A 12,969-nucleotide genomic window follows, 5' to 3' on the forward strand; every position below is an offset into this window, starting at 1 on the left:
GTTTGCTGCCGAGAACACACAAGATATGTAGTCCTCTGTCAGTGTAAAGGTATGTACGTATGTACGTTGCTACGTTGTCGTTGAAACTACGTTGTTGGTCTGTTGACTGTCGTGGAGTGGCGTACGTTATCCAAGAAAAACAATAAGCAAGTTATAGCTTTTTCACTGTACTGGCCTGACCAGTGAGTGTAACCAAGACGACTGGGTTTAAGTAAAGATAAAACAATCAGGAGCTGACTTTTATTTCACTACCAATCCAAATGGTGAAAAACTGAAAATACAAATACAAATACAATTTTACAATGTGTTCAATGATAATTAAAGTCCATTAAAAATACGGATAAACAGTTCGTAGATATATAAAGCTGTTAAAGTTCTTTATAATAATAAAAATATGAATATTCTTGCACACGTCGGGTTCTGTCTTGAATTAAATCGTGTAATCGCAGATATGAACAGTTTGAACGGTAAAATGTTCATAGTTTCTGTATAACATAGAGAAATATATTAAAACAGTTCATCGCTAATGTAAAGACATAATTTGTAATGTTTTAAAGGTCACTCACGCTGTGGTTAGCCACGAATTGTTCTTTTGGACAACGTGTCCGCTGAATGTTCTTTGCAGTTGTGCACACGACTCGCTGAGCAGTTTACGTCAATAGAAGAGAGGGGAAAGTAACGCGGATTCCTACACTGTCCTGTATAAAACTCCTATAACTGGCGCACATAAAGCGATGTACGCAATGAAACGTTAACAATATAAAATGATGATCAAATGAAGAATAAATGATGAATGAGTTGCAGAACATATCCACTTTGTTTAATTACCTGTACATAAGATTTGTTCACACTTGTAAACTATATGTCATTTAAATGTTCATTACGTAGAATCGAATGCAAAGTTTTCGGACAACTTTTCTAGCAGTAAGGGAACTACCATTTAACTTCAAAAATCAAAAAGGGGGGATGGCAATATTCCGATCCTCAATTGGATAAAAAAAACTCTGGTCATAGAGATGATAAAAAAAATATTCTGAATCAAGGGTTTCCCCATACATTATAGTATTAAATATTGAAAAAAAAGTATTTGATCACCAGCATCGAAAAAAAAAACCGAAATAAAACGTTCCCGCGAAAAAAAATCTGACTCAGATAAAAAAAAAAAATGACCTCCCCCTTTTTGAAGTTAAGTGGTTGCTCCTATATGAAAACCATTTTGATGATTTGCAGTAGTTTAAATATACTTAAGATGTCCCGATTACGCATTAGAAAACGTTATCTGCAGCAGCGTGCTTACAGACGAAAAAAAAGGATCCCGATATTAGGGATCACTAATTTTTATCTTTTCTGTTTGTTTCACATGGTATTTCTTCTCCAAGGTAAAGGGATAGGGTAAAGTTTTTATTTTTTTATTTTAAGTGTAATTTAACGGATCTGAGATACTAGACAAACATATCATTTACCTCACACTTTTTTTTAGTAATGTATTTATGCGAGAATCGTTGTTTGAGTAAAGACCAGTGGCGAATATTTCTGTGTACGTCAAGTCGATTCGGGAAGACCTTTTTAAAATGAATTAGACAGCAACTATTTATTTTTTTTGGTGGGGGGGGAGGGGCGTGAGCTATGGATTTTTGTCAGGACAAAGTTTGGTGACAAGTCGAAATCAATTTCAGCGTTATATATAGTGGAAGCTGAGGGTGAAACAAACACATTCTTTTCAGGGTCAAAAACATTTTTTCTCTCCAAAAACTGGAAACTATTTTTTTTTTAGAAAATTCATAACCGCCCTCGCCCACCACACCCGCCCTTATGTTTTATATTCTACTATAATAGGCACCCCGAAACTCAATTGGCTGCTGCCTTATGGGTTCGGCAATGATGCTGCTTTGAGTCTTGATCAGGGGTAAATAAAGTACGTTAATTTTTTTTAAAACAAAATAAACATGTAAATGTTAGACAACAATTTCTGTAAAGAACTTTATTAATAATTATCAAAATATCAATTTAATTAAAAAATAGTTTCCTCCTTAAATATATACACGGTAAAACTAATGTCCTAAATGCCTAGTTTTGTGTACACTTAACCTACACAAGGCCTACATTGGCCGTGTTCACACCAAACGCCGTGTACAGTAAACATGTTTACTTTTGGTTTAATGTAATGTACACTAGTTTCACATTAAATTTGTTCACATTTATACACCTTGTTTAGCTACCTGTACATACGATTTGTTCACACTTGAAAAAAATCTGACTCAGAACGCCCCTTTTAAAAAAAAATAAAGTGGTTGCTTCTTTAAGAAAGTCATTTTGAATGATTTGCAGTAGTCTAAAGATGTCTCGATTATGCATTAAAAACGTAGGCTCGCCATCAGCGTGCTTACAGACGAAGAAATAGAAGTGCGATGTTAAAGATTACTACATTTCTATATATTCTGTTTGTTTCAAATGATATTTTTTCTCCAAGGAGTATTTGGCAAAGGGAAGGGGTAATGTTTTTTTAATTTTATTTCTAATTGTATTTTAACGGATCTGAGATACTACACAAACAAACAATTAACCTCACCCTATTTTCAGTTATGCATTTATGAGTGAATCGTTGTTTGAGTATAAAGACCAGTGGCAAATATTTCCGTCAGTGTGTACGTCCAATCGATGGATGAGTCTTGATTAGGGGTTAATAAGGCTACGTAAAGTGTTTTTATAACAAATAAATATATCAAGTTTAGACAAATATTTCTGTAAAGAACTTTATTAATAAATGTTATAAGTATCCATTGTATATAAAAATTGTTTCTTTTTTAAATATACATGGGAAAATTAAAGTTCTGAATGCCTAGTTTTGTGTACACTTAACCTACACAAGGCCTACATTGACTATCGACTGTGTGTAGACAAAACATGATTTAAACTACATGTAAACATTGAATTTTATCAATGGGAACGCAATTGTGTTTAGTTTAAGTGTGAGTTACACTAACACAACACCGAGTTTAGGTCAATGTGAACACGGCCTAATATGTATTAACTAAAGCCCCAGTCCCACTGACCAAGTTCGCACCACGGTTACCGCGATCTAAAATAAATTCAAATCGTGTGAGGTCGCGGCATGAGCGGCATGTAAATTTTCGTTGCTTGCACGCTGATACTACGTCCTCATTACGCTTCTTCAACGATCCCGCTACGATTATATCACGTTCTCACCGCGCTTATTCTGTGACCTCACTATGCTTATCGAGATCTTTCTATGCTCATCACGTTCTCACTACGACCATACCACGAGTTATCCGATTGCAACACGATCGTACCACGCTTCTACTGCGATTATAGCACGTTCTTACCACGATTATACTACGTTCATACCGATCTTACCACGTTCTCAGCTATACTATTAAAATCGTGTTCCATATCAATACAGTCCCATTGCTTCTATTTCTGATTAATATGTAGATTTCTCGGAAACAATACAGTCAAGCCACCAAAACCTAATAGAACACATGGGCGTGGTGGTAGGGGTTGATTCAGAGACAGAGAGAGCATTGATAGTTACGAACCCTGATCCAGCAAAGATGTCGGAACGACCAATACAACCTGAACTACAATCTATTCCTGGTCCATCAAGCTCAAATAACGATATCTAATAATTGAACGATAGTAGAGATGACACAGATGTGTGAATATAAAATTAGAAGATGTGGTGAGATTGCCAATGAGACAACTCTCCACAAGAGACCAGAATGACACCGAAATTAACAAATATAGCCTAGGTGACCATTCCGCATAAGCCTCGAAATGGCAATGTAAAACAATTCAAACGAGAAAACTAACGGCTTTATTTATGTTCAAAAAATGAATGAAAAACATATACTAGTATGTAACACATTAACAAACGGCAATCACTGATTTACAGGCTCCTGACTTGGGATAGGCTCATACATGCATAATGTGACATGGTTGAGCAGTTAGAGAAAATGGACAAGAAGTCTTTATTACATACAGACAAACAAAACCTAGAGAGATTTAATATATTTTATGTGAAAATGACAATAAGAATGAAAGTCGTAGTATGAACTTAGTCAGGTCGTAGGAAGAGCGCGATGAGGGCGGCAAGGTCGTGCTAGAATCGTACTATGGTCTTGAACAGCGTGGTGTTAAAGTGGTATAATCATAGTGGAAGAGTAGTTGTGTCGTGGTAAGAACGTGATGGTCGTAGTGAGGTCGTAATAACGTCGCTGTGAGATCGTAGCGTCTCTCCGAAAAGAATCACGCTTTCGCTACGCTCTCGCTTCGATGGTAAAGCGACCTTTGTGATCTTACTGCGCTCTCACTACGCTTCTACTACGACCTGATTTTGCCACGACCGCACCACGATTGTTTTGAACATGTTTAAAGTTGGCCACGCTCATCACGATCACCAAGACCTCACCACGACCGTACTAGTGGGACTGCAGTATTAGAGCTTATTAATCACGACAAATGTTAGACCACATAAATACACCAAGTCACTTACTTAACTAAACCACTCCGACTATCGAAAGCATGCGTAATTTGCGTTAATTTTCTTCAAATTATTTTTCTTCAATTTTCTTTTTCTATTTAGAATCTCTGAAATATATGTAAACAATGGGAAAGTAATTCACGAAATGAATGAATGACATTGTAAAAATCTCTGGCATTTATCAAAACGAATAATTTCATGTTTATATGGGGACGGAGTCCCCAATAACAGTAGAAAATTCAATAAAAAAAATTCGGGAACATTTCCCGAATTTTTCATTGTACTAATGAACTCAAAATCGTTCAAATTTTTTTTGTCGTGTTTTGAAATCCCGGACCTGCGCAGAAATGTACAATGTACTTCCTTTTTTCCGGTCTCGTTTGTATGAAACTTTGAGTAAAATATATATTTATCAGTCTAGTACAAAATAGGAAGGAACGCGCAATACCAATTTCATTTTTAATAATTCCTTGATATGAAAAAACGTTACCACTGGGCCGCGTTCAATATTGTAGCTGCTACGTAGTGCTATTTAGATTTTGACTATTGAACGTGTAGCTATAGACTAGCTGCTACGTAGATATCGATAACAGCTACGTAGCCACTACGTAGCTGCTACGATATTGAACGCAACCCTGGTGATAGCGTTTCTTTGTTTACATTGCATATGACGTCATAATTTAAATAACGTCACAACTAAATCCCTAACAACAGAACCAAAATCGGAAACGTTACGGTATTTCCGTTTCTTTTTTTTTTTAAACAAATATTTAAGTTACAAAAAAATAATTCATACAGACTTCGTCCCCATTTACAGGTAATGCCTGCCTCATATTATGGGGACGAAGTCCCCAATTACGGTAGAAAAATCAATAAAAAAAAATCGGGAAAATTTCCCGAATTTTTCATTCTACTATTAAATGAACTCAAAATCGTTAACTTTTTTTTCAGATCTAGTTCCTGTTCCTGGTTTTCCCCGCATTTGCGCAGAAATCTGTCTTGTTTGCATGAGACTTTGAAAAGAAAATTATATGTATCAGTCTAGTAAAATATAATATGGGGACGAAGTCCCTATTACAGTAGAAAATTCAGTAAAAATAAAAAAAAATCGGGAAAATTTACCGAATTTTTCATTGTACCAGTAATGAACTCAAAATCGTTCAATTTTTTTTTGTCGTGTTTTTTAATTTCCGGATCTGCGAAGAACACGTAACTCTACTTCCTTCTTCCGGTCTTGTTGTCGTGAGACTAGTCTAGTAAAATATAGTAAGTAAGTAAGTAAGTAAATTTTATTTAGAGTCGGCATATATATACATAATAACAGAGAAAACATGAGCTCTGGTGAGCTCTTTAACCGACTATCACATAAAAAAAAACATGCAGCATCATGCAAATACTACCAAATAAAACTAAAAAAACATGCAATATAATGAAAGCAACTCTATTTGATTTGTGAGTCTCCAGAGTCAAAGTTCATGTGGCAAGCGCCTCTATGTGCATTGAAACGGGGGAATCAGCAAATCACTTGGGATCATAAAATATAACAGACTAAAAGCATAAAAACAATAAATAAATAAATATAAGCACTAGCATTTAATGGCAGATATATTAAAAAAAAATGCATAAAAAGCAGAGCAAAAGGCCATTATAAAAAGAAAGAAAGAAATTTCAGCTTTGAGACAGCACTGGTTGGAAACGACATGAACTGCAGTAACATTTTTGACCCCCACACCAGGAATTTATATAATTCCTAAACTGGTCAAAAGAAGTCATGAGTCTAGCCTCATTAGGAAGTGAGTTCCATACTTGTGCTGCCTCAAATCTAAAGGATCTTTTACCATAACTGGAGGTTCTAGGTCTAGGTACCTCAGCAGTGTTTACATACCTGAAATTATATGAACTATTTTTTATTACAACTAAATCTTGAATAAATAAAGGACATTTTTTATTAATTATTTTAAAGGTCTCCAAGGCAATTGAGCGCATTCTACGAGTTTTTAATGATGGAAGGTTCGAAATCTGCAGGAGTGTTTCGTATGAGCTCTGATGGTCTTCATAAATAAATCGAAGCGCTCTTTCTTGTATTTTTTCTATTTTCCTGGTATTTTGTTCCCCACAGAAATGCCAAGTCAAAGGGCAATAACTAAAGTTTGACATAATAAAAGAGTAGTAAATTGTAAGCTTACTCAGTTTGTTTAGATGTTTCCCAATTCTTTTCAAAACATTTAATTGCCTTGCAGCCTTTTTACAAATATTTGAAATGTGTAAATTAAAGTTTAATTTAAAATCAATCGTAACTCCAAGTAGTTTAACCTCATCCTCACATGATATAGAAATACCATTCAAATCAAACACAATCTTTTTATCATGTGTTTTTTTGCCAAGAGAGATAGCTTGAAATTTCTCTGGGTTGGCCTGCATTTTATTGGAAGAAAACCACTGTATTAAAAAATTGCTGTCTTCCTCAAGAGCAGAAATTACATCTTGTAAGGAATTTCCAGACTTTGACAAAGTATTGTCATCAGCATAATTATATAAAGAACAAATTTTTACAAAAAAGAACAAATCATTAATAAAAATATTAAATAGGATGGGTCCAAGGATAGAACCTTGTGGTACCCCTTTAAATATGTCAAGCATACCACTTAAATTTTGGTTTACCTTCACACACTGTTTTCTTTTTGTTAAATAACTATATAACATATCAAGTGAGGATTTGGATAGACCATAAGCTTTTAGTTTCAGTAGCAGTAAGTCATGGGGGAGACAGTCAAATGCTTTTGACAAGTCCATAAGGATAGCTGCAAGGTATTTATTTTGATCTAAGGCTAATTTCCAATCTTCAATTACTCTTAATAAAGTTGACTGACATCCAAAACCAGATCCAAAAGCTGCCAAAAAAGGACTGAAGATTTTTATCAAAGTACTGCACTAATTGTACTTCTATGGCATTTTCAAAAATTTTAGAAATAGCCGGTAATACACTTACCGGTCTATAATTTCCCTTTTCTAAAACACTATTCTTTTTGTGAATAGGTGCAACTTGAGCTTCCTTAAGACGGTCAGGGAAGGTCGATGATGATAATGACAAATTAACAATATCTGTAAGGGGTTTTACAATAGCAGGTTTAGCAAAATGCAGTAATTTAGGTGAGATACCATCTATACCAGTGGCGGCTTTTTTAACATTAATTTTACGTATATGTTTCTCAACAAAGTCTTGATCAATAGGGGAAAAGGTAAAATTGTTTTGATCAAGATCTGGAATATTATCTTTAATGGCCAAAATACTCGGGTGATCATCATCAACCTTTATTTGACTGCTTCCTATATTCTTTGCAACATTTACAAAATAGTCATTAAATATCTCACACACCTCCTCCTGTTTTGTAATTAAAACATTATTTTCAGAGAGGACAGTTTCCTTTTGGTGTACATTTCCCTTATTTGTAAGAAAAGGTTTCACTGTTGGCCAGAAATCTTTCGACTTCGGGCCTCCAGCACACCTCTCTACAAAATATTGGTTAATGGATTTATTTTTTAGTTTTGTAACATAGTTGCGTTGCCGCCTATATGTCTCCCAGTTCTTACTACCACTGAATTTTTGAAATTTATTATACAACATTTTTTTCTTATAAATGGCACTTTTAAGCTCTGCATTCATATATGGTACCTGATTTGGAAAAATTTTCCTTTCCTTAAAAGGTGCGTGTTTATCAGCTACCTCAATGAAACTTTTGCTAAAATTATCATATGCTGTATTTACATTATCAAATTCAGATATATCAAAATGCTGATTTTCTAAATCATTTAAAAAATTTGAAGCATCAAAATTCTTAAAGCTTCTGCATATCTTCTTTTTTGGTAAAATTTTAGGTAAATCACAATTTAACTGCACAGATATAAAGTTGTGCACATCACTAATTCCAGTGCCAAAATTACATATCTTTTTAAAATCACAGTCATGATTCATTCAAATCAAATCTAAAAGGGTTGCTTTAGCAATTTTTGTAAAACATGTAGCTTTCTTAATGATGTTCTTTAAATTAAAAATTTCACAGATTTCTCTTATCATTGCACTCTTATCACAGTTAAGCATGTTATAATTAAAATCTCCAATAAAAATATAGTTGTCATATTTTGATATAATTTTGTCTATAGTTTTGGTACAGTCTGTACTGAAATGGTCATCTGACATACTAGGAGGTTTATATATCCCACAAAAGAACCATTTTTATGTTACCAATTGCTGCCTCTATACCAATGGATTCAACATCTGAGATGGTCATTGAATGGAAACCTTGAATATAGAAACTCAAGGAACACAATACCAATATTTCATTTTTAATCATTCTTTGTCTTTGGTATGAATAAACGTTAGGCATACCTGATGCATTGCGTTTCTTTGTTTACATTAAACATGACGTCATAACTTAAATAACGTCACAAGTAAAATTTCCTAACAACAGAACCAAAATCGGAAACGTTACGGTATTTCCGTATCTTTTTTTTTACAAATCAAATAAATCAAATCAAATATTTTATTGTCATATAAACTTTACAGTTTGTGACCAACATATATTAACACAATAAACACAATAAACTTCAACAAATATTTAAAATACAAAAAAAATAATTTAAACAAACTTCGTCCCCATTCACAGGTAATGCCTGCCTCATATTATGGGGACGAAGTCCCCAATTACGGTAGAAAAATCAATAAAAAAAAATAAAAAAAAAAAAATCGGGAAAATTTCCCGAACTTTTTTTTTCAGATCTAGTTCCTGTTCCGGTTTTCCCCGCATTTGCGCAGAAATCTGTCTTGTTTGCATGAGACTTTGAAAAGAAAATTATATGTATCAGTCTAGTAAAATATAAGATTGGAACTCAATACAATTACATTTTTAATAATTGTTTGATTTGAAAAAAACGTTACCTGATGGGAAGCGTTTCTTTTGTTTACATTGAATATGACGTCATAACTTAAACAACGTCACAGCTAAATCTCTAACCACAGAACCGAAATCGGGAACGTTACGGTATTTCCGTTTCCTTTATTAACATGTTTGAGGTAAGAAAATAATACATACAGACTTCGTCCCCATTCACAGGTTATGCCTGCCTCATATTATGGTTGAAGATAAATGACAATGCTGATATACATATAGATTCTACCACTGCATCGAGTGTGATACGATATTTATCCACTCGAGACAGTTAAATTTTCAAATTTAAAACACGAGGCTCGCCGAGCGTTTTAAATATTTAAAATCTAACTGTCTAGAGTGGATAAATATCGTATTACACGAGATGCAGTGGTAGAATCAGTTTCTCTAATGATTTTCAAACAATATGCAGGCAAACGTATTCCTTCTTTTCGAATGATCTGAAAAAAGATGTGTTCTTTCTATGTGACGTCATCAGGCATAGTCGCCTTTTTTCATGCTGTCACAATAGGAAATTCAGAGGAAAGCAAGAAAATTCGACGTCATAACCGGATTTTAACCAGTGAAGAACTGAGATCAAACAAACCACACGTTGATTCAATTTTTTATACAATTGGTGCAGAAAGGGATAAATTGACGAAGAATTAGAGAAATATAGATTCCAACACTGCAACAAGTGTATTACGATATTTCTCCACTCGAGACAGTTAAGTTTTATTATTTAATGCGCGAGGCTTGCCGAGCTCTTTAAATAACTAAAATTTAACTGTCGAGATTGGAGAAATATCGTAATACACGAGTTATAGTGTAGGAATCTGTTTCTCTAATGTTTTTTATCCTTCTTTTTCAAAGATTTTCAGAAACTTGTGTTCTTTATATGCGACGTCATCAGGCATTGTCGCCTTTTTTCATGACGTCACAATAGGAAAATTCATAAGAAAACAAAACATTTAGACGTCATAATCAAATTTCGACTAATCATTTGCCGAGAACAGATTTTTCACTAGTGAGGAGAAATATTTTTCTCACACCGGTCAGGAAATGTGAAAATAGCACAAAAATTAGAGAAATATATATATATGAAAGGTAACACCCGGCCACCGAAAGCTTTATTTTTATGAAGCCCAGGTGGTCGTGTGGTCTAGCGGGGCGGCTACAGTGCAGGTGATTGGTGTCCCGATATCTCAGTAGCATGGGTTCGAATCCCGGCGAGGGAACAATAAAAAATTTACCAGACACAAGTTGTTTCCTTTTTCCTTTTTCCTTTTTCGATATTCAAATTTTGAAAAATATTTCAAGTCCAAACTGAATTTTTTTTTTCCCTCAAAATTTTTTTCACAAATTTTTTTTTCCTAAAATTTTTTTTTCCTTAAAAATTTTTTTTTTCAAATTTTGTTTCCTCAAAAAATTTTTTTCCTTAAATTTTTTTTTCCTCAAAATTTTTTCCTCAAAAATATTTTCCTCAATTTTTTTTTCCTCATTTTTTTCGTTTCCTTATTCGTTTTCTATTTCCTTTTTCGATTTTCATTTCCTTATTTTGTTTCTATTTCCTTTTTCGATTTTCATTTCCTTATTCGGTTTCTTTTTCCTTATTCGGTTTCTATTTCCTTATTCAATTTTCATTTCCTTATTCGGTTTCTATTTCCATTTTCGATTTTCATTTCCTTATTCGGTTTCTATATTTTTTTCGATTTCCATTTCCTTATTTGTTTTCTATTTCCCTTTTCGATTTTCATTTCCTTATTTGGTTTCTTTTTCGTTATTCGGTTTCTATTTCCTTATTCGATTTTCATTTCCTTATTCGGTTTCTATTTCCTTTTTCGATTTTCATTTCCTTATTCGGTTTCTATTTCCTTTTTCGATTTTCATTTTCTTATTTGTTTTCTATTTCCTTTTTCGATTTTCATTTCCTTATTCGGTTTCTATTTCCTTTTTTGATTTTCATTTCCTTATTCGGTTTCTTTTTCCTTATTCGGTTTCTATTTCCTTATTCGATTTTCATTTCCTTATTCGGTTTCTATTTCCTTTTTCGATTTTCATTTCCTTATTTGATTTCTATTTCCTTTTTCGATTTTCATTTCCTTATTTGATTTCTATTTCCTTTTTCGGTTTTCATTTCCTTATTCGTTTTCTATTTCCTTTTTCGATTTTCATTTCCTAATTCGGTTTCTATTTCCTTTTTTGATTTTCATTTCCTTATTCAGTTTCTTTTTCCTAATTCGGTTTCTATTTCCTTTTTTGATTTTCATTCCCTTATTCGGTTTCTTTTTCCTTGTTCAGTTTTTTTTTCCTTATTCGATTTTCATTTCCTTATTCGGTTTCTTTTTCCTTATTCGGTTTCTATTTCCTTATTCTGTTTCCTTTTTCCTTATTCGGTTTCTATTTCCTTATTCGATTTTCATTTCCTTATTTAATTTTCATTTCCTTATTCAGTTTCTTTTTCCTTATTCGGTTTCTATTTCCTTATTTGATTTTCATTTCCTTATTCGGTTTCTTTTTCCTTATTCGATTTTCATTTCCTTATTCAGTTACTTTTTCCTTATTCGGTTTCTATTTCCTTATTTAAATTTCTATTTCCTCATTCGGTTTGCGGGAGAAAAACATTTTGATGAGTTTATTTTCTTTTCCCTTATTCGGTTACTTTTTTCCTTATTCGGTTTCTATTTCCTTATTTGAATTTCTATTTCCTTATTCGGTTTGCGGGAGAAAATCGTTTCGTAGTGCCGGGACACTACAACTACCATGGCATGCAGTCGTTTTGTATACTCATTTTTCAATTATATTTGTACAAAACAATTAACAAGGGTTAGTACCATGTAATTTTCAGTATGTTTTTATCAATTTAATATTGAGTTGATATCAATTACGACACAATTTGTCCACTACGAAACGGTTTTGTAAACTACTAAACTCATCGAAATGTCCACTAAGTAGCATGAGACTAACTAATCAAAATGTCCACTAAGTAGCATGAGACTGAGTTGTTTCTTCGTATGTAAAGTACTGTCTAATACCGCAGTCCCACTAGGCCACGATCGCACTACGATCTGTGAAAAAAAATGCAAATTTTGATGATCGTAGTACGATCGTGTAGATCGTAGTAAGGTCGTATCACTGTCGTGGTGAGGTCTTCAAGATCGTGATAAGCGTGGACAACTTTGAACATGTTCAAAACAATCGTGTTGCGGTCGTGGCGAAATCATGTCGTAGTAGAAGCGTAGTGAGAGCGCGCTAAGGTCACAGTAAGATCGCAAAGGTCGCTGTACCATCGTAGCGAGAGCGTGATTCTATTCGGAGAGAATGTGCTACGATCTCACAGCGACGTTATTACGACATCACTACGACCATCACGTTCTCACGGCGACTACACCACGTTTACACCACGCTGTTCAAGACCATAGTACTATTCTAGCACGCCCTTGTCGTACTCTACACGCTCTTCTTACGACCTGACAACGTGCATACTACGACCATCATTCTCGTTGTCATTTTCACATAAAATATATTAAATCTCTGTAGATT

At 33.8% G+C, this 12,969-nt stretch overlaps 1 long non-coding RNA gene across 1 annotated transcript; it reads right to left on the reverse strand.

Annotated features, from left to right (window-relative positions):
* Nucleotides 1-226: 226 nt before the first annotated feature.
* Nucleotides 227-697, reverse strand: LOC139514758 (uncharacterized). The gene is made up of 2 exons (XR_011662684.1): nt 567-697; nt 227-271 (listed from the first exon to the last, which is right to left on the reverse strand). It is a non-coding gene; the product is annotated as an uncharacterized lncRNA (long non-coding RNA).
* Between the last annotated feature and the right edge of the window lie 12,272 nt (nt 698-12,969).

The sequence above is a fragment of the Mytilus edulis genome, chromosome 3, assembly GCF_963676685.1.
Source record: "Mytilus edulis chromosome 3, xbMytEdul2.2, whole genome shotgun sequence".
NCBI classification, from domain to species: Eukaryota; Metazoa; Mollusca; class Bivalvia; order Mytilida; family Mytilidae; genus Mytilus; species Mytilus edulis.